Raw genomic sequence first — 19,327 nt, 5'->3', positions numbered from 1 at the left:
CGTGTCCACAAGTCCCCAGTCAGGGCCAGTTGCAGGTAATCCTGAATCTTAAGTCATGACAGTTTATTCAGGCCAAATGGACTCGAAGTAGGCTCAAGACACGGCTGCTGACACTCTTCAAAATCTAACCTCCAGATTGGAGACACCGGAAAATGCCCATGGCTAAGTTCTATACTACTTGCAAAAGCTTTCCATTCACCTGGAAAGAATTCAGTCTGCTCTCTTGACCCCTGCCGCTACACCAAATCTAGTAACAGCTCTTATAGCTCCAGTTGTGGCTCCTTCCTCTACACCCAAGTCACATCTCCAGCTTCCCATGCAAAATCATTACAATGTAAATCCAAAACACTGTTGGGGTTTCCTTAATCAGTGCGAGGTGCCCTTTGAGTTACTGCCACAAAACTTTCCGACTTCCAGATCTAAAAATTGGTGTACATTATTTATTTCTTGGGAGGTTCTGCTCTGAAATGGGTCTCTCCATTATGGCCATGTTCAGCCACTATCCTCTTTAGCTACACAGAATTCATTGCAGCCTTCAAAAGGATTTTCGATGAACCTGATAGACTAGTTGCTGCCTCTACTAACCTGCTTTGGCTCAGGCAAGGGACTCACCCAGAAGGGCAGTACATAATTCAGTTCCAAACCCTGGCTTCTGAGGTAAAGTGGAACAACGATGCTCTTAAGGCAGCTTAACAAAAAGGATTGTCCAATAGGCTAAAAGATGAGTTACCCACCAGAGACTTGCCTGTCCACTTGGAAGATCACATTTCTTTATGCATCAGGATAGACCCATGTCTTCATGAACAGGGTGTCGAGACAAGCAGAGGGGGAATGGTCCAGGGTCAGATCTGTTCCTCCTCCACGACCCCAACTACTGAGGAACGGACATAGATCAGTCATTCATGTCTCACAGAGGATTAACATCTCTGGCATTACCAAGAGAGACTATGCCTTTACTGCACTTCCCCTGATCATTTCTTGAAAACCTGTGATTCCCGGCTGGGAAACAATCAGTCTTGACCTGTATCGGAGGAGTCAGGTTGGGAGTAATAGTAAAACACCCTCCCAAGTCAGTTTGTGTGTTCCGACAAACTCATGAATTCATGGCTTTGGTGGACTCTGGGGCAGTCAGTAACTTTATCTCTCCAGCCGTGGTCCAAGAACTCGGTCTGCCTCTTAAACTCCAGTTGCTCTAACCACAGTTAATGGTAGACGTATCAAAAAAAAAGGGTTCATCCGGCTTTCTACTGCTCCAGACTGGGCTGGCTTTTTTTGTGAAGAAGAAAAAAAAGAAAAAAAAAAAAAAAAAAGGGATGGGGGTCTTCAGCCTTACATCTACTAACATGGATTTACCAAGATAACCTTGAAGAACAGATACCCATTGCCTCTAATTACAGAACTGTTTGATAGGGTCTGAGGTACCACTGTCTTTACCAAATTAGACCTAAGAGGAGCCTATCATTTGATATGAATAAAAGTAGATGAGTGGAAGACCACTTTCAACACCAGGGATGGCCACTACGAGTATTTAGTCATGCTGTTTGGTCTCTTTAATGCACCTGCGGTCTTTCAGTACTTTGCAAACAAGATTTTTTTTCTGAGACATTTTATACAAGTTCTTGGTCGTCTATTTGGAAGATATCCTCATCTTCTTGCAAAACTTAAAGACCCATTGTCGGCAAGTGCGGGAAGTACTGCAACATCTTCGAACCAATCACTTATATGGAAAGTTATCCAAAATCATCTTTGAGGTTCCCAGTACCTCATTTCTTGGATATAGAATCTCAAATTCAGAACTTCGGATGAATCCAGAGAAATGAAGTGCAATACAAGATTGGGAACTACCGACCACTCTGAAGTCAACTCAGCGATTCCTTGGCTTAACCAATTATTACAGTAAATTTATCAAGGGCATTCTCCACTATTGTTTCTCCAATCATGGCCCTAACTAAAAAAGGGACTCATCCTACACAATGCCCACCAGCCGCAGTCTCAGCTTCTCAACATCTCAAGCAAGCTTTTATATCCGCACCAGTCCTCCTTCACCCTGATTTAGAGGACCCTTCACTGTAGAGGTAGACGTGTCAGCTATTGGGGTTGGGGCAGTGCTACCAAAATATGCTTCGGACAAAAGCCTCCACCCTTGTGGGTTTTTCTTCAGGAGATTTACTTACAGCAGAGAGAAATTACGCCATCGGTGATCAAGAACTTCTAGCCATAAAACAAGAGCTTGACGAATGGAGATATCTTCTGGTGGTTGCAAGGCATCCTATTACAATCTATACAGATCACAAAAACCGGCTTCACTTGAAACCAGCCCAATGTCTGAAAACTCGTCAAGCTAGATGGGATCTCTTCTTTTCTAGGTTTGTCTTCAGAATCAAATACCATCCAGGCTCTCTAAATTCCAAGGCCAACGCATTATCTAGGTCTGTGTTAATGGAAGGGGAGGATTCCCTGAATGCTAACCCTATTATCCACCCACTTGCTTTTGCCACCACCTCCTTGGCTCAAATTCCTCCTCCAGGAATGTCAGTATAGCCACCTGACCTGTGCCGGAAGCTTGGGCCCATACCTCTTTGTTCACAGGTCATACAGGAGAACTTAAAACTTATAAGTTCCTGCAGAGGAGCCATTTGTGGCCATCGATGAGGTCAGATATTCAAGATTTTCTCAACTCTTGTCCTACATGTGCGCAACACAAGTCATCCCGTCTTTTGCCTGGTGGACTTCTCCGACCTCTTCCAAGACCAACTCAGCCTTGGTCTCACCTAGCTATGGACTTGATCACTGACTTGCCAGAATCCAAGTGTTTCAACACCATTTTACTAGTGGTCAATCGTTTTACTAAAATTGCCCATTTTGTTCCTCTAACTGTGTTACCGACAACAGCCAGGCTTTGCAAAATTTTCTTCCGAAATGTTTTTAGAATATATGACTTACCACAGGAAATAGCAAGAGAAAAATTACCAATGTAATTAGTCCGGCGCCTTTAAAACGAGGTGTTTGACCTGGAGCAGCTGCTTTAAGGGGTAGTTAACCCCTTGAAGAACAATATAGAAAGAGAAACATGCAGCGCTATAAACTGAATATGTAGATATATATAATTTATTAAAAGAAAAATTGCAATATCACGTGAGTATTACTATAATAACACAATGAGCACTAATTAAAAACTTAGAGCAGATGGGGCAATCTCAGCACAGCAAGTTAAAATGAATTAATATCACAAATGGAAGCCTCACATGATCCTTTGTTAAGAGTCCATGGAAATGATTGCCACAGTCCCAGGGGTGCATGAAAAACTGTAGGAATATTGGTAGTCCTTGCGGAGTAGTTTGCACAGACCTTTAGAGCTTGAATTCGAGCATCAAATTCCCATGCAGAGCTTGGTCTTTTACTCCTTATTGTGGACGACAGTGAGTCCCTGTTTGAACCAATGTTGGACTTCTAGGCGTTATTCGGGGACATCTATAGGAATAGTGGTGTAGGCTTCTCCAAACCGACGCGTTTCGCTGTACAACAGCTTCATCAAGGTGTAAGTCTCCATAGTGAGAGTGCCCCTTATAAAGGCTGTGCTGATTGCCCAATGATTGCAGCTGTAGCTCATTGTAGGTAACATACAGTTAAAAAAGCGTAAAACTAAAATTTTAACCAGTTAGATAGAATTGTAATTAGCGGAGATAAGGTGATATGTATTTAACGATTTAATTTGAATAATAATTCATCGTTTACAACTGTGTAAAGTAAGAAACATTTCATGAGAATCACATGACCGCGGGGTAATACTTCCGGTCTCCGGAACGCATACCAGAGCCTGATTGGTGAGTTTGCGGGATGGCGCCGATCACGTGGTCTTGTATCCGGCCACGTGATCGGCTGCAGTCCCGCAGTGATGACACGGTTCCTCTAATCTTTTGTGGAAAATAGTGATCACATGACCGGGGTTTTTTTCCGTCTGTGACGCCGGTCACAGGAAGAACATCATTTCTGTTTATGTGTAACTCCGGTCACGTGAATAGACCTGTGGAAGGGCAAATTTTGCCCACAGTCGGAATAGAGTTTACAATTAAAGAATAAGCATCATTTCTTTTATCTCCTCTGTATAGAATATTTATATTCGATCTCTTCTTACGATAATGACAATGTTGTACTAAACATAAGAGTAAGGTATACCACACAGGAACAGAAAAACAATAAATGGCATAGATCTTCTAAAAAAATATGTATGTATGTATGTATGTATGTATGTATGTATATATATATATATATATATATATATATATATATAAATAAAATGGTATAGTAATACTGAGTTTAATAGAGATGGACTGTTTCTATCGGATTCTGATATGTAGGAAAATGGATTATAGCGAACCAGGTTATTACCCATAGAAAAAACTCTTTGTTGACCTCTTGTGGCCAAAAAGTAAAATTAATAAACTCATCAATGGTATCAATAATGGTAACAATTAATATTAGTAGAGGTTAAATATAATAAATTAATTAAGTGATATCCCTATTTATTGTTAACAATACTAGAGATCATAATACTGCATTCAGTCCAAGTGCCTCGTTGAGGCCATTTGGATATAGAGAATTCAATCGGAATATCCAAAAGATTTCTTGTCGGCATAAACGAGTGTATCTATCTCCCCCCCTGCATGTCGGTGTAATATGTTCTAGTCCAACTAATCGTAGAGAACTGGGATCTTTATTATGGTGATATAGAAAGTGTCTTGATAGACTATGTTTCGTAAATCCATTGATAATATTCCTACGATGTTCCATAAATCTCAATTTCAGTGTACGAGTTGTTCTACCAACATATTTTAAATTACATCCACACTTGAGTAGATAAATAACCCATGATGAATTGCAATTAATAAAGGTGGAAATATTTATAGTTCTCCCTTCTGGGGTTAGATCTATTAGTTTAGTTTTATTGCATGCATGAGCACATGTGGTGCATCTGTTGGCTCCGCATTTAAAAAATCCTTTGGGCTTTTTTGCTAGCCAACCTTGTACAGATTTAACCCCTTTATTTGATGTAAGAGTTTTAATTTGGCTTGGGGCCAATATATTCTTTAGAGATCTGTTCTTTTTTAAAATAAAAGTAGGTTTCGATGGAAGGATGTTACTCAGTACTGGATCATTTAGGAGCATATGATAATTTTGTTTAATTGTGTTCTTTATTTGATTTGACCTGTTATTGAATTTAGAAATAAATGCCAATTCATTTTCGTTATCAGATACATTTTTCGATTTAGGATAAAGAAGAGTGGATCTTTCTATTTTGTTGACTTCTGATACTGCTTTTTTAAGTATGTGTTGTGGATAATCCCTATCACCAAAGGATTCTAGTAAACCGGTCGCTTGAGTCTCATAAGCTTGGATTCTTGAGCAATTTCGTTTAATACGTAACAATTGTCCCTTGGGAATGTTATTTTTCCGTGATTAGTGATGCGCACTCTTATAATTTAAATAGGAATTATGGTCAACCTCTTTTTACCACAGGAAATAGTTTCTGATCGCGGTGTTCAGTTTGTCACAAGATTCTGGTGGGTATTCTATTCTGCCATGCAGATCAAACTCATGTTTTCTTCTGCAAATCACCACCAAATCAGTCGGCAAGTCGAAAGAGTGAATCAGCAGTAAGATATTCCTTCAGTTATATATTACTTTGTCACAAGACAACTGGTCTGAACACCAACCCTAGGCAGAGTTCTTCCATAATTTCCACTATCATTCAGCCACCAACATGACTCCAGTCTATGCAAACTATGACCAGCATCCATGTATTCCAGAATTTCAAACATTACCATTGTTAGATGTACTAGCCACATCCTCATAACTTAAGAAACTCGCTCAGGCTTGAAAAGAGATACAATTTTCCCTAAAGAAAGCATCATGCCGCTACAAATTCGTCACAGACCGGAAACGTTAAGCTGTGCCAGAAATAAAACAAGGGGATGGTACCAGCCCGGTTCTGCCACAGCTTCCGTGAGTCCAGCTCTTTTCTACTACAGCATTCACCAGTTCCAGACCGGTTCTACTATGACTACTACCAGTTCGGTTCAAGCTAAATCTACAATCTAGGCCATGAAAAAGAGCTATATTCAACCTCCCTGCCAGCTTCTGTGTCCACAGGGGTATCCGTTCACATGGTCGACAGTCATTAGGTCGACCACTATTGGTCGACATTGACATGGTCGACATGGACACATGGTCGACACATAAAAATGTCGACACATGAAAAGGTCGACATGAGTTTAACTTTTTTTTCTTTTGGGGAACTTTTCCATACTTTACGATCCTCATGGACTACGATTGGAACGGTAAAGTGTGCCGAGCGAAGCGGTAGCGGAGCGAAGGCACCATGCCCGAAGCATGGCGAGCGAAGCGAGCCATGCGAGGGGTCGCGGTGCACTAATTGGGGTTCCCAGTCACTTTACGCAAAAAACGACACAAAAAAAGTAAAAAACCCCATGTCGACCATTTTCATGTGTCGACCATGTGTCCATGTCGACCATGTCAATGTCGACCAATAGTGGTCGACCTAATGACTGTCGACCATAACATGGTCGACCATTCATACCGGAACCGTCCACAGGTCCCCCATCAGAGCCATTTAACACACAACCAATGTCATTAAGAACTATTTTCAGCGTAAAAAAAACCAAGGAGTCCTGGAAGTTATGATATGGCCCCCACAGAGCCCTGATCTCAACATCGAGTCTGTCTGGGATTACATGAAGAAACAGAAGGATTTGCGCAAGCCTACATCCACAGAAGATCTGTGGTTAGTTTTCCAAGAAATTGATGCCGTTTTTAAGGCAAAGGGTGGTCACACCACATATTGATTAGATTTAGCTTCTGTTCATTCACTTTGTATTTTGTTAAAAAAAAAATAATCAACTATTAAAACTTCTATTTTTAACAGCATTCTTACGTTGCAGCATTTTTTCTACACTTGCCTAATACTTTTGCACAGTACAATATGATACACTTTGTTTAATTTATCTGCAGCATGAAGATATCTTTTTATAGTATGCAGAATGTAACATATTTTAAGATACATGCAGCTGAGCAAACATACATAATTGCATTTTTTAGATGCATATTATATTAACATCAAACTTTAAATGAGGCCCTAAGTGAGCATCTGAAGTTTCCAGAAGTAATAGCAGATTTAGGAGCCTATTTATCAAAGTACTAGGTGCTTCATCGCGCCCTACGGGCGCTCTTCACACCGTCGTAGGGGGCTACGCCCCCTTCACTTCTTTGTGTGGTTGAATATATGATTATATGGAGTATTACCTGCATTCCTACTGTTGTTAGAGGTAAAATATTGCGCAATGTAAGGGCAGCGGATGGTGATGGGGGCGTTGCCTCTTGCTACGGCGTGAACAGTGGCTGCAAGGCCCGATGTAGAGAATGTAGCGGGTGTGTGGGGGACAGTGGATGGGGGAGAGTGTCTGTAGATGCTGCAGGTGGAGGGGCGAAAGGGGAAGGGAGTTGGGAGGTGCTGCGGGTGGGGTTGGGCGGGGGAGTGGGGTCCGGAGGTGCTATGGGTGGGGGAAGGGCGGGGGGGGTCGCGGGTGGGGAAGGGACAGGTGCGGGGGTTGCTGCGGTGTGGGGGAGGGTGTCCGTAGATGGTACGGGTGGAGGGGGTTTGATGCAGGGAGGGGGTGTGCGGATGGGTGAGGGGGCTGCGGGTGGTGGAGGGGCAGGTGCGGGGATGCTGCAGGTGGGGTTGGGAGGTGCCATGTGGGGGGCAGTAGGGGAGGGGCAGTTGTGGGTGTTCCGAGGGTGGGGGAGGGGTGCGGGGTTTGCTGCTGTGTGGGGGAGGGTGTCTGTAGATGGTACGGGTGGGTTTGATGGGGCTGGCGCAGATGGGTGAGGGGGTTGGGAGGTGCTGGGGAGGGGGGGGGGGGGGGGGAGGCTGCGAATGGGAGAATGGATTTGGAGGCGGTGTGTATAGTGTAGGAGAGGGGGTGTGGTGGGGGAGGGGCAGGTGCAGGCTGTTGGGGATGGAGTAAGGACTCCGAAGGTGCTCAGGGTGGAGAAGGGGTTGATTGCGAGGGTGTGGCGGAGGGGGTCCGGAGGTGCTGCGGGTGGTGGAGGGGCAGGTGTGGGGGTGCACTGTAGGGGAGGTGGGGTGCTGCAGGTGGGGTAGGGAGGTGCCGTGGGGGGGGGGGGGGGGGAGAAGCATGGGTGGTGGAAGAGAGGCAGTTGCGGTGGTTTGGCAGATGGGGGAGGGGGTCTGGAAGTGCCGCGGGTGGTGGAGGAGCAGGTGTGGGGGTGTACGTGGATGACACGGGTGGGGGAGGGGGGGTGCTGCAGGTGGGGTAGGGGGTTGGGAGGTGCAGTGTCGGGGGGGGGAGAAGCACGGGTGGAAGAGCAGCAGGCGCGGTGGTGTGGCGGATGGTGAGGGGGTCTGGAAGTGCCGTTGGTGGTGGAGGCGCAGTTGTGGGGGTGCGTGGATGCCACGGGTGGAGGAGGGGGGGTGCTGCTGGTGGGGTAGGGAGGTGCCGTGTGGGGTGGGAGAAGCATGGGTGGTGCGGGTGGAAGAGAGGTAGGTGGGGTGGTTTGGCAGATGGGGGAGGGGGTCTGGAAGTGTTGCGGGTGGTGGAGGCGCAGTTGTGGGGGTAGCAGTGGGTGGGGGACGGGTTCCTATACACACACAGCATGATACTGGTCTGTACAGCATGGACATATACAGACACAGCAACTGCACTCCTGTCCGCACTCACCACTTGTGGCTGGGATGGGCCCCGGCATTCCCATGGCCATTTCCTCACACAGCTGCAGAATGCTGTACACCGCCGCCAACTCCTCCTCCGCTCCTCGGTGTCGTTATCCACAGAAGGCCCTGAGAGAGTCACCTCTTCACACAGCAGCAGCAGCACGTTCGGGTCGGTTGCCGCAGCCTCTTCCGCTCCCCGGCGCCTCCGTCAGGTGGACAGTGGACCGGCATCCCCCGAGGCCGTCCCTTCCCCATACAGCTGCAGCGTGCTCTGGTCCCCCGCCGGAGCCTCCTCCGATCCCAATCCAGTAAAAAGTTAGTGAAGCGGGAGCGTGGCAGGTGCCCATAGGCAGTTGCCTAATGCTGGAGCCGGCCCTGATACTGAGCACTCCCCCAGGCAGCATGGCGCCAGGAGAGCTGCAGGTAGGGGAGCGACTTTATGTGGAGCTGGGGGCAGGAGTGGCGTGAGGCTGGGCGCCTGCAGACAGGTGTGGGTGACGGGGATGTGGAAGTGGAGGGGGTTGCTGCGTTGTGCATCTGGCGGTACAGTGTGGGCCGGGTGTATGAGAGAGGTTGTGGGGCGGGCGGCAGCGGTCTGAGCGGCTGTGGTGCGTGCGGCGTGTTGCCGTTACTGTGTGTCCGCGTCTGCAAGGTGATGCACAGACATGGGGCGGCAGGGAGGGGACGCAGAGACGCGGGGCGGCAGGGAGGGGACGCAGAGACACAGTGCGGGGACCCAGAGACGCGGGGCGGCAGGGCGGGGACGCAAGGAGGGGACGCAGAGACGCGGGGCGGCAGGGAGGGGACGCAGAGACACAGTGCGGGGACCCAGAGACGCGGGGCGGCAGGGCGGGGACGCAGAGACGCAAGGAGGGGACGCAGAGACGCGGGGCGGCAGGGAGGGGACGCAGAGACACAGTGCGGGGACCCAGAGACGCGGGGCGGGGACGCGAGGGGATGCAGAGACGCAAGGAGGGGACGCAGAGACGTGGGGCGGCAGGGCGGGGACCCAGAGACGCAAGGAGGGGACGCAGAGACGCAAGGAGGGGACGCAGAGATGCGGGGCGGCAGGGCGGGGACCAAGAGATGCAAGGAGGGGACCCAGAGACGCAAGGAGGGGACCCAGAGACGCGGGGCAGCAGGGCGGGGACCCAGAGACGCAAGGAGGGGACGCAGAGACGCAAGGAGGGGACGCAGAGACGCAGAGCGGCAGGGAGGGGACGCAGGGAGGGGACGCAGAGATGCAGGGAGGGGACGCAGAGAAGCGGGAGGCAGAGATGCGGGCGGTAGGGAGGGGATGCAGAGAGGCTGGGTGGCAGGGAGGGGACGCAGAGAGGCTGGGCGGCAGGGAGGGGACGCAGAGAGGCTGGGCGGCAGGGAGGGGACGCAGAGACGCGGGGCGGCAGGGAGGGGGACGCAGAGGCGCAGGGAGGGGGATGCAGATATGCGGGTGGCAGGGAGGGGATGCAGAGAGGCGGGGCGGCAGGGAGGGGATGCAGAGACGCGGGACGCAGAGAGGCGGGGCGGCAGGGAGGGGATGCAGAGACGCGGGACGCAGAGAGGCGGGGTGGCAGGGAGGGGACACAGACGCGGGGTGGCAGGGTGCGGACGCAGAGATGCGGGGCGGTAGGGAGCGGATGCAGAGATGTGGGGCGGCAGGAAAGGGACGCAGAGAGGCGGGAAGGCAGGAAAGGGACGCAGAGAGGCGGGAAGGCAGGAAAGGGACGCAGAGAGGCGGGAAGGCAGGGAGAGGGACGCAGAGAGGCGGGAAGGCAGGGAGAGGGACGCAGAGAGGCAGGGAGAGGGACGCAGAGAGGCAGGGAGAGGGACGCAGAGAGGCGGGAAGGCAGGGAGAGGGACGCAGAGAGGCGGGAAGGCAGGGAGAGGGACGCAGAGAGGCGGGAAGGCAGGGAGAGGGACGCAGAGAGGCGGGAAGGCAGGGAGAGGGACGCAGAGAGGCGGGAAGGCAGGGAGAGGGACGCAGAGAGGCGGGAAGGCAGGGAGAGGATAAAGAGACGCGGGAAGGCAGGGAGGGGTTGCAGAGAGGCGGGGTGGCAGGGAGGGAACGCAGAGACGCGGGGCGGCATGGAGGGGACGCAGAGACGCGGTGCAGCAGGGAGGGGATGCAGAGAGGTGGGGCGGCAGGGAGGGGATGCAGAGAGGCGGGGCGGCAGGGAGGGGACGCAGAGAGGCGGGGCGGCAGGGAGGGGACGCAGAGAGGCGGGGCGGCAGGGAGGGGACGCAGAGATTTGGGTCAGCAGGGAGGGGACGCAGAGAGGCAGGGAGGGGACGCAAAGAGGCTGGGCGGCAGAGAGGGGACGCAGAGACGCGGTGCTGCCTATGTACTCTCTCTCACCTGTGAGGTTGGGGCAGCGTCCACAGTACCAGGTGTGCTGTCCCGCTTCTCAGGCTTGTGCAGCCAGCAGGCCAGTCCCTGTGGTGTGCAGTCCGGGTCTCTGGGGATGGTGGGAGGCAGCGTTGTCTTAGGTGCGCGGAGGAGGCGGCGGGTGTCTGTACGCGGCGCAGGGAGGCCTATGAAGCCGCCATACACATTAGGAGGGACGGGTGGCGCAGGAGACGGACGGGGAGGCAGCAGTCAGGCGCGGGTGATGCTGCGCCGTAACTGGCGTGACAGTGGGTCCCAGGCGCGGCTGCAGTGCGGGAGCTGGCGCTGGGGGTGTGCGGAGGGCGGGAGGGGTGGTGCGGCCTGCGGCTGTCTGGTCGGCTGTGGTGCGGCCCGGCCACCGTGTCCGTGCTGCGGATGGGTGTGAGAGTCTGGGAGATGGTGGGCTTGTGCGGCAGGTGGGATCAGTGCTGTGGGGTTAGCGGGTGTGTGTGCTGGTCCGTTATGCGTCGGGTCTGGGCCGTCAGTGGCTGCATGTGGGAGCTGGTGGAGGGGGGTTTGGGGGTGTGTGCTGCGGGTGGCATTGGAGTGTAGGTGGCCATGGTTACCTGGCACTGTGGTGGGTCCGTCCCCTGGTGGCTGGGGATGGTGGGGGGGATTGTGTGGCTGCTGCTCCCGGTCTGCTAGTGGTGTGCTGGGACAGGGCAGGAGCTGCTAACTCCTCCCAGCCCTGTGACTCCACCCAGCGTTAGAACTGCAGGCACAGAGTCACAAGGTAAATATATAGGAGAGAATATTATATATATATATATATATATATATATATATATATATATATATATATATATATATATATATATGATAATCACATACACTATGGGGGCGTTAGAGGGCCAGGCACAGACAAGGCAAATAGATAGGAGATATTTGCAGGATATTCCTTAAAAACAGACATTTTCAGGGGAAAACCCACAAATATTTAGTATCCACCAAATTTACCATGGAGTGGCCGCAGCGGACATCTCGGATATCCGCTGTGGTCCCTCTATTTCTGACAGTAGCCGCAGCCCCGGCCCCCATAGGGGCTGCAATGCTGTCAGATTAACCAAGCTCATGAATGCGTTACCATATAGTAGCATATGGGCTGCTAATTCACAATTTATTTATTTTTATGTAGAGGGAGCAGGCCAGAACCAGAAACAGGAAGCAGTGTCATAACTTTATGCTGTCACACTGCTTCCAGCTCTTCGCCAGGAACGGCTTTCATCTGAGGCTGTCTCCTAGCACGATATTGTTAGAAAATGTGTGAAAAATATTAATTTTCACTGTGGCTTGTGATGCTCCTTTACCAAAGGTTTAATCTTTTTATTATACACGCTGCTTAGCGAAGAAACCTCCTGACTATGGGCCCTACACATTGAGTGATCCGACGGCGGATACGGCTGACGGGCGACCCAGCAACAGGGGGGATATGGGGGGGAGGGGGGGGGGAGGGGGTGTCAGTGACGGGGGAGTGAAGTTTTTTCACTCCCCCAGTCACCATAGAAGGCAGGCAAATATGGACGAGATCGTACATATTGGCCTGCATGCACAGGCGACGGGGCACCAGCGATGAACGAGCGCGGGGCCGCGCATCGTTCATCGCTGGAGCCTCCACACTCAAAGATATGAATGGTATCTCGTTCTATCGTTCATATCTTTGAGTATTATCGCCCAGTGTGTAGGGCCTATACGGGATTCACATAATTGCTTGGGGGGCTGATCTCAGTGATACTTTTGATAAAGACTTGTCTAATAGCATCTACCTCTATTTGTATCAAAACTAAAGGTACAGTTGTTGTTGAGCCTCTGAAAACTCTTTCTCCATATATGGTGGTCGTGCCCAAGACTTTGGAATCTTTAGCAGGAGATAATTAGCCTAATTTCCCAGATGCTTCGATTACTTATCCCATGTGATCTGCTACCTCCCCCCCATCCCCCCTTCACATCCTTGCATTCCGTTAGTTCTTGCATATGATACATATATATCGCATGGAGTAAATCATTGGGGTCCGTGTCTGGCCTTGCAAAACACACCCTCCATATTTGACATATGATAGATAATATATTGGCCTAGTCTAGCCTCTTTCTATAAGAGGGAACCACCCCTTTGGATTATTTTTTCTCTTTCCATTCCATTTGCTTTCACCTTTTGTGGTTCGCCACAGCATTATCTCTGTTGAAAACCCTTCTCTACATTCTTTGTTACAGAGATAAAATTAGATTATGATTTTGTTTAATGGTCAGGTAGTCTGTGTTTTCATATTTGCCAGTTTCTGACTTTCTGTACCATGTATATTTTTCTGTACTTTGTGATCTTCTCAATAACATTTAAAAAAATGCAGTGTGTGATAAAGATGCCCCCTAAACATCATAAACTGTAAAAGTGTGAGCAGGATTTGTGACATTGTATCCTGATACAAAGCTGAAGGCATGTTCGTAGAGCATCACAGTGGGTGTGTTATACATAAAATACAGAATTTCTGATTGTAATAACCTTGAGCCACTTGAGTTAAACCAGCAATATAAGCTAAGTTTAGGTAAAAATGTTTATATATAAAAGTACATGTCATACAGGGCGTTTCACTTGCTACTGGCCCCAAAGTTTTTCTTATAATTTTTAAAGTAATTTACGTTAATTTAGAGAAATTTCACATGGAGATTCCTTGGTCTATGAGAAACATGAGGATGTCGTAAGCAAGTGTTGAGATTGTTCGCTTTTAGCATTGAGGCAAGCTTGAATGTGTCGCTCCATGTTATAGAAGGTTTTAACCAATTTCAAATAGGCGAGCAACACCTATTGCCACAAACTGTCATCCCTAACTGACTCACTGGCAGTTGGTGTGGCTCCCCAATTTGAACATTGGAATGCGCTGTAGCCCCGCCTTTACTTTCAACACTTGATATGACTTCCTCATGTATCTTATAGACCAAGGCATGTCTGTGTTAAATTTCACTAAATTAACATAAATTACTTTAAAAGTTATAAGAAAAACTTTTGGGCCAATAGCGAGTGAAACACCCTGTATAATAGATAAACAGAAATGAAAGCGAATAAACCACAAGATTATTCTGGTGTGCAGGCGGGAACAGCGCGATTGGCTTGTTTAATATATTAGCAAGAGTGTATAATAGTACTCTAAAAAAGGTATATATACTGATAAATGCAGATCTGTATAAATACAGATCTTAAACATTTGTCAAAAATATAAAAGGACACATCCTAAAGATATATGAAAACATAACATAAAAACAAGTCAATTTATATATCTACAGTAGCATATTTCCTTAGTAAAAGTACAGTTTATTAAGCGCAAGGTCACAATAACACTCTATGGCAGTGGTTCGCAAACCGTGTCCCCCTGGGGTGCCTCGGGACATTTGCAGGGGTGCCTTGGGTTGGTGGACCAGCACCAATTCAAATTATTTATGGTCAATGTAATAGGCAGAACGAGTGTTTGTGGCTTCCAATCATAAAATATGTGGACAAACAGAAGAAATCTTGTCCCTCACCACAGAACGGATCCTAAGGATGACATATAAACACAACTAACTTAATTTAATATCTCTTTCTAAATATCTCAATAAGAAGCTTTTGGCCTAGCGGTGCCGTGAAAAGAATTCTGATACTCTAGGGCACCGTGATTCAAAAAAGTTTGGGAACTAGTGTTATATGGGATATTACAGGAAACAAACATTAATGTTGGTTGCAGCCTATAGATGTGCAATCAAAAATTAGAAATGTTTTATTACCCTAATACAGTGGTTTCCAAACTTTTTTGAATCACAGCGCCCTAGAATATCAGAATTTTTTTCACGGCACCCCTAGGCCAAAAATTTCTTATTGAAAAATTTAGAAAGAAATATTACATTAAGTAGATTGCGTGTATATGTCATCCTTAGGGTCAGTTGTGTGGTGAGGGACAAGATTTGCTTCTGTTTGGCCACATATTTTATGACTGACAGCCACCAGCACTGGTTTTGCCTATTATATTGACCATGAATAATTTGAATTGATCCTGGACCACCAATCCAGGGCACCCCTGCAAGTGTCCCGAGCCACCCCAGGGAGCCACGGCACACAGTTTGGGAAGCTCTGCCCTAATACAATGGCAAGCACCTGGCACTGTAACACTTTCACCTACTGCATGTCTGCAGCTAAGTAGCAGATTCAATTACACATGAGCTACCACTGGCAGATCACGCTGCACACATAAGTGCAAATACGGATGTTAGCTGAAATCAGCTAGGACGGGATGTACTAACTGCCACAAATATTGTCAAACCTCTGAAAACTGCCATTTTCGGTGGTTAGCAGCAATCCACATATGCATTAAGGTGCTACGAAGTGTATATAGGAGATATACGCTGCAGGCTTCTGGCACTGCAGTCCCTATGAATTCCCATAGAATAAGCAATGCCATTGGGAACAAGTTCCTGAAAATTTCTTACAGCAAAAGCAACCTTCATAGCTTTCTATCGAGGCTGCTAGACTGACAGATTTATTTTCCACTCCTGAGCTTGGCCCTGGCAGCTAACTCCATCTTTATATGACGGTACCCCATTGTAGCCCATAGGGTACAATTAGCAGAATTTAGTGGGAACGGGATCTCCACTGCTGTCTGCACACTCATGCTCTGCCAGACATATGCACAGCTGGTTGAAGCATACTTCTACTGATCTCCGGGATGAACTCCTTAGAAGTAATACATTTAAGCAAAAAAGGAATCTTTAGCGATGTGAACCCAGCCAATGTGTGTGACCAACAGGCCTACATATCAGAACCTGGGTACACATTTAGCGATGTTAATAAAGGATGGAATGATCACATTCACCAGTCCTTCATTAGCATACTACAGGACGCTAATGATACTGGGGTAAATGTATGAAGCAGCGATAAGAGCGGAGAAATGAGCCAGTGGAGAAGTTGCCCATGGCAACCAATCAGCACTGAAGTAACATTTATAATTTGCATACTACAAAATTATACAGAGCAGCTGATTGGTTGCCATGGGCAACTTCTCCACTCTTATCACTGCTTCATACATTTACCCCACTGTCATCAAACCTGACAAAGTTTCTAGTGACCATGGGAACCCACATATCGGGCATACACACTGGGGCATAACTCGATGGACAATTGTCTTTTTTCAACCTTAGATACTATGTTACTATGTATTAAGTCTGGAGAAGGCATAAAAAAAAAAAAAGTGATAAAGCCATGATAAGTGCAAGGTGATATCACACCAGCCAATCAGCTCCGAACTGTTAATTTTCATATTGGAGCAGATTGGCTGGTGCATTATCACCGTGCACTTATCACTGTTTTATCACTTCCTTATGCCTTCTCCAGGCTTAATACATCTGCCCCAGTGTCCGATATGTGCTGTTGTGAGCAATACGTCGGTCCAATCTCCTGCAACGGACGACATATTGCTCATTGGGGTGGTCTTCAGTTTGCCGCCTGACGGGATCCCGGCGCACAGTATACCGGCGCCAGAATCCCGACACTTTTTCTCCCTCTTGGGGGTCCACGACCCCCCTGGAGGGAGAATAAATAGCGTGGTATGCGTAGCGCGCCACCGTGCCCGCAGCGAGCCCGCAAGGGGCTCATTTGCGCTCGTCACACTGTCGGTATGCCGGAGCCAGTATGCTGGACGCCGGGAGCCCGGCATACCATAGTACACCCGCTCATTGTGGGCATACTGCATATAAATATGCCCTAAGTTTCCTGGACAGCACATAGTGCTCCTCCCACCGTGTTAATGAGCATTGGAACAGCATGTGAAAAGTCTTCCATTATACCACAGGTGTAGTTAATCTGACAGTATTTTCTGACAAAAAATAAATAAATAAATATTCCTTATATAACCCGTATATTGTGGCCTGGAAAAAGTGGAAGTCTGCCAGCAAGAGCATATACACTGTGCTAAATCAGATGGTGCATGTTTTCTTCATTTCTGACTCCTCATCCATATGGTGCTAAACACACCTGTGATACTCCCTGACTGATGGCAAAGCGTGGAAAAACTGACCACGATCCATATCTATAACCAAGAAAAAATAATAAAAAATATATATATATATAGATTTATTATTTTAAAGCAACCTTCAGTTTAGCCACACACAGGACCGCGACAGATGGCATGGGCATCATCAGTTATTACACACAGTAGGCTGGCTCGCGGAGAGAGCAAGATCTATTTTTATCATTCCCCCACAAACATTCCCAGCCACCCTGTGTATGCCACCTTGCATCCGTTCCCATTCCACTATTGCTATGCGATCGCCGATTTTGAATCAGGCACAAGCATGATATGTAAACACAGTGTAGCTATCAGACGGGGTTGCATCTGTTGCTATAGCCTAGAAAACAGTGTGAACAAATAGCCGATCTTCCCACTATCTAGCGGAAAAATGACACTTGTGTGAGTGCAGCAGCAGCAGCCTACATAGGACGATACAATTCTGTTATTTATAGATAAGATGTGCTGTGCGAGCATAATATTCTCTCCCGCACTGTCTGAGATAACCCATTGGGGCTTGATGAATACTCACAGTTCATTAACAGGATTGGAGGAGGATTGTACTCATGTCGTGCTTCATAGCTCAGGCTCCACTGCTGTGTGTGAATAAACACATATATACTCTGCTATTATGTGGTTAACATCAGAGAAGTCCAAATCCTGATCGCTCCTCCCTTTCCTGCCCCCGTAGTACAGATTATATAGTAGTGCTTCTACTCAGCTGCAGACAGCCTGTATACTCTACACACACCATCTAAGGCTGATTTACAGCTTTCCTTAAAAGAATGAAGGAATAAGAAGAACATAATACTTGTTATATTGCTGCATTTAGGGTTAGGAAATATGGGGAAATGCATACCCTCCAGAGATGACTTCTGTTTTCACTGAAAAAAGGGTTATTACTGCTTCACCACATGTATGAAAAGGCGGTCTGTATAAATTAGAAAGCAGAAATTTTACAAGCAGCACTTTTTTCTCTCCTGGGTACTCACCAGGGGTGGATCCAGGAGAAAATGAAAGGGGGGGGGGGGGGGGGCGCACCATGATAGGGGAACGGTAATAGTTATATTTACATGCATCTAAGGCACGCGTGTTCCCAGATAAGGGGTGTGGTATCACAGGGGGCGTGGCCTCACAGAATACGCCATCAGGTAATGATTGGCTGTAGGAGCGCATCCTGGTTTATTGCCAATGTTTCACCCTGATGAAAAGGCTGATTGGGCCTTGAAATGTTGGTCACCTGTTCCATTAGTTATGGGAGCCTGGATGGCACCCCAGCACAATATAATTATTATAGTTTTTAGTTGGTGGTGGCAGGTGCAGCATACCTTGTTTTGGGCACTGCACTGAGACATAAGGCCCGTACACACTAACCGTTATATCGGCCATTCTCTTGAACGGCCGATATATCGCGGGACCGTCGGCCAGTGTGTACGGCCGATACGTCTGTGAACTCCGTCGTTCACAGACGTATCGCGTCGGCCCCGCAGCACAGCCGACGGCCAATATATCTACCGATATATTGGCGTGTCGCTGTGTGTGTGCGGGGCGGTTGGCCGACCGCCCGTACACATGCTGCGGCAGCCGGCGGTGATTGACAGCTGAACTGGGCGGGCGTGTGTACACACTGGCCCAGTTCGTGACGTCAGTCCCCGACGGATCGGGCAGTGTGTATGCTCAACACACTGCCCGATCCGTCCATAGATATATCTGCAGATCATTCTGCTGGATGCCTTGAAAAAGACCCGTGAAGGGTAGAAACGTGTTGGCTTTTATATCCAAAGGAGACCGGGTGTGACAGTCTGCAGGACAGCCAAGGGAGGAAGTGACACTTGCAGTTGCCGTGGAACAAAAAAATCTCTTGCCTGAACTTAACCTGCTGCTGGTAATTACGCACTTTGGACACTCCTTGCACTTTGGATTCCATGCACTTTATGTTTTAACCATTGTCATGTTTTATGTGATTGTATATTAAATGTTTTTACGGTACATCACTATATGCACTTTTTTTCTTTGTTACAATAACATTGAAAACTGACTGCGGAAGGACTCCGAAACACCATCTAGTCCCTTGTCTGGGCGCTTGTATGTATGATCACATCATTCTGCATATCTGCAGATCAATTGATCTGCAGATATATCTATTAGTGTGTACCCACCTTCAGACTG

General features: G+C 48.0%; 1 protein-coding gene across 1 annotated transcript in view; it reads right to left on the bottom strand.

Annotated features, from left to right (window-relative positions):
- CCSAP (centriole, cilia and spindle associated protein) overlaps nt 1-17,840 on the bottom strand; it is a 63,898-nt gene extending 46,058 nt beyond the window's left edge. The window contains exon 1 of the mRNA XM_063917559.1: nt 17,691-17,840. The gene's annotated coding sequence lies outside the window, so the exon portion shown is untranslated. The remainder of the gene's footprint in view (nt 1-17,690) is intronic.
- Nucleotides 17,841-19,327: the final 1,487 nt, after the last annotated feature.

Source organism: Pseudophryne corroboree, chromosome 4, assembly GCF_028390025.1.
Source record: "Pseudophryne corroboree isolate aPseCor3 chromosome 4, aPseCor3.hap2, whole genome shotgun sequence".
Classification (NCBI taxonomy): domain Eukaryota; kingdom Metazoa; phylum Chordata; class Amphibia; order Anura; family Myobatrachidae; genus Pseudophryne; species Pseudophryne corroboree.
Note: the sequence above shows the minus strand (reverse complement) of the source record. Positions and strands in the feature narration are given on the sequence as shown.